Consider the following 2951-nt stretch of genomic DNA (forward strand, 5'->3'; position numbering starts at 1 on the left):
GACCGCGGTAGGGCGGAGCTTCTGCGTCTTGCACCCGGGGGCGGGGCCGCGACGGCGCTACTGTGACGCGCCCAGAGCGGAGCTACCGGTTGGCCGGCCGGGCGCGGAGCTGAGCCGACACTGGGGGCGGGGGTGTGGGGGAGGCGGCGGAGGCAGACTAGCGAGGACGTTTCTGGAGAGGAGAAGGGAGGGGTGGGGAGGGGATGGGGGGGAGGAGAAGGGAGGGGTGGGGAGGGGATGGGGGGGAGGAGAAGGGAGGGGTGGGGAGGGGATGGGGGAGGAGGAGGAGGAGGAGGAAGTGGAGCGGCGGGAAAGATCCCTCTGACTGCCCCTGAGGCCCTGGAGGAAGGCCACTGGTAAGCCCCGCAGGACACTGAAATGTGCGCTCAAAGGACTCCTGATTTGAAGACTAGGATGGGAAAAGGAAATGAGAACCATGGCAGGCCGTGGTGGCGCAAGCCTGTGGTCCCAGTAATTTGGGAGGCTAAGGCGGGAGAATCGCTTGAGCCCGGGAGGTCGAGGCTGCAGTGATCCGTGACTGCTCCACTGCGTCCAGCCTGGGCGACAGAGCGAGAGGCTGTCTCAAAAAATAAAATAAGGAAAGAAGTACACTGAGGGCCGGGCGCAATGGCTCACGCCTGTAATCCCACCACTTTGGGAGGCCGAGGCGGACGTATCACGCGGTGAGGAGAGTGAGACCATCCTGGCCAACATGGTGAAACCCCGTTTCTACTAAAAGACAAAAAATTAGCCGGGCGTGGTGGCGCGCGCCTGTAGTCCCAGCTACTCGGGTGGCTGAGGCAGGGGAATCGCTTGAACCCGGGAGGCGGAGGTTGCGTGAGCCGTGATGGCACCACTGCACTCCAGCCTGGCGACAGAGCGAGACTGCGTCTCAAAAAAAAAAAAAAAAAAAAAAAAAAAAAGTACGCTGAGTACTCCAGAGATCGCTTAAAGGCGTCTCAGAGCGGGGCAAGCGTTAGGAGGGATTTGTCAGGTCGAAGTTGCTCACGTGGTAATTCCGTGGTGTGAGAAGCCCCCAAACCTCAGAATGTAACTCAGACCCAGGTCGAGGGCAAGGTTTTCAGTCACAGAGCACCTGAACACAGAGATTTGGTGGCTAATGGCTAAGCCAGGGACAGATTTTTTTTTTTTTTCTCACGCTTTGTAAGGCTAATAATTATAATCATTTCATTTTGGTGGACCTTCCTTCATGAAGAGATGATGTCAAGGCACTCATCACAGGTTAAGCTGAACATTATTACTATTACTATTTCCAGACTGGGTCTCTCTCTGTCAGTCAGGCTGGAGTGCAGTGGGTACAATCACGGCTCACTGCAGCCTCGACCTCCTGGGCTCAAGCAATCCTCCTGCCTCAACCTCCTGAGTAGCACCACCACTATTGGCTCAATTTTGTATTTTTTTTTTTTTGAGACCGAGTGTTGCTCTGTCGCCCAGGCTGGAGTGCTGTGGCGCAATCTCGGCTCACTGCAAGCTCTGGTTCCCGGGTTCACACCATTCTCCTGCCTCAGCCTCCCAAGAAGCTAGGACTACAGCAGCCCGCCACCACGCCCGGCTAATTTTTTGTATTTTTTAGTAGAGACGGGGTTTTACCATGTTAGCCAGGATGGTCTCGATCTCCTGAACTCGTGATCCACCTGCCTCGGCCTTCCAAAGTGCTGGGATTACAGGCGTGAGCCACCGTGCCCGGCCTTAAATTTTGTATTTTTTGTAGAGATGGGGTTTTGCTATGTTGCCCAGGATGGTCGGGAACTCCTGGATTCAAGCCATCTGCCCACCTCTGCCTCCCAGAATGTTCAGATTACTGGATTGAGCCACGCACCTGGCTGAACGTTATTTTCTAAATCACCAGAGAAAGTAAAGGAGTGCTCAAAATAGTGTCAGATGATGAGTGGGATGACTGTGATGAAGGAAGGAGTTTGTCAAAAAAAAAAAAAAAAAAAAAAAAAAAAAAAGCTAGTTCCAAGAAAGAGAACGGAAAGAGTAAAGCAGGAGCTGTCAGAAGAGGTAAAAATGTCAGAAGAGAAAACTATGTAATTTGAGGCCAAATTACAGAAAATAGTTCCTGCAAAAATCAGATAGATATTTAGCACCATAGGAAGGGGGTGAAAATCAGATAGGTAGGTATCCTTAAGAAGTTGTGGCCTGCCAGGCGTGGTGGCTCACGCCTGTAATCCCAAGACTGGGAGGCCGAGGTGGGTGGATCACTTGCAGTCAGGCGTTCCAGACCAGCCTGGGCAACATGGCCAAACCCCGTCTCTCCCAAAAATGCAAAAAAATTAGCTGGGCATGGTGGCACGTGCCTGTAGTCCCAGCTACTCTGGAGGCTGAGGCAGGAGAATCGCTTGAATCCAGGAGGCAGAGGTTGCAGTGAGCCAAGATTGTGCCAGTGCACTCCAGCCTGGGCAACAAGTGCAAAACTCTGTCTCAAAAAAAAAAAATAAATAAAAAATAAAAATAAATAAATAAATAGACTGCATCACAGCTCATGCTGTAGAAAGATGTTTCTGGAGAGAAAAATTCAAGTAGCCAATTTAAATCAAATATTAGGAAACTTAAACCAAAAGAGCTCACGCCTGTAATCCAAGCACTTTGAGAGGCTGAGTCAGGCAGATTACCTGAGGTCGGGAGTTCAAGACCAGCCTGGCCAACATGGTGAAACCCTGTCTCTACTAAAAATACGAAAATTAGCTGGGCGTGGTGGCACATGCCTGTAATCCCAGCTCCTCAGGAGGATGAGGCAGGAGAATTGCTTGAGCCCGGGAGATGGAGGTTGCAGTGAGCCAAGATTTTGCCACTGTACTCCAGCCTGGCTGACAGAGCAAGACTCTGTCTCAAAAAAGAAAGAAAGAAAGAAAGAAAATTAAACCAAAAGACTAGTAATACTTCAGAACTTAGGGACTGTCAAACCAGTTGCAAGAAGATATATTCAT

Source organism: Macaca mulatta, chromosome 9, assembly GCF_049350105.2.
Source record: "Macaca mulatta isolate MMU2019108-1 chromosome 9, T2T-MMU8v2.0, whole genome shotgun sequence".
Lineage (NCBI taxonomy): Eukaryota > Metazoa > Chordata > Mammalia > Primates > Cercopithecidae > Macaca > Macaca mulatta.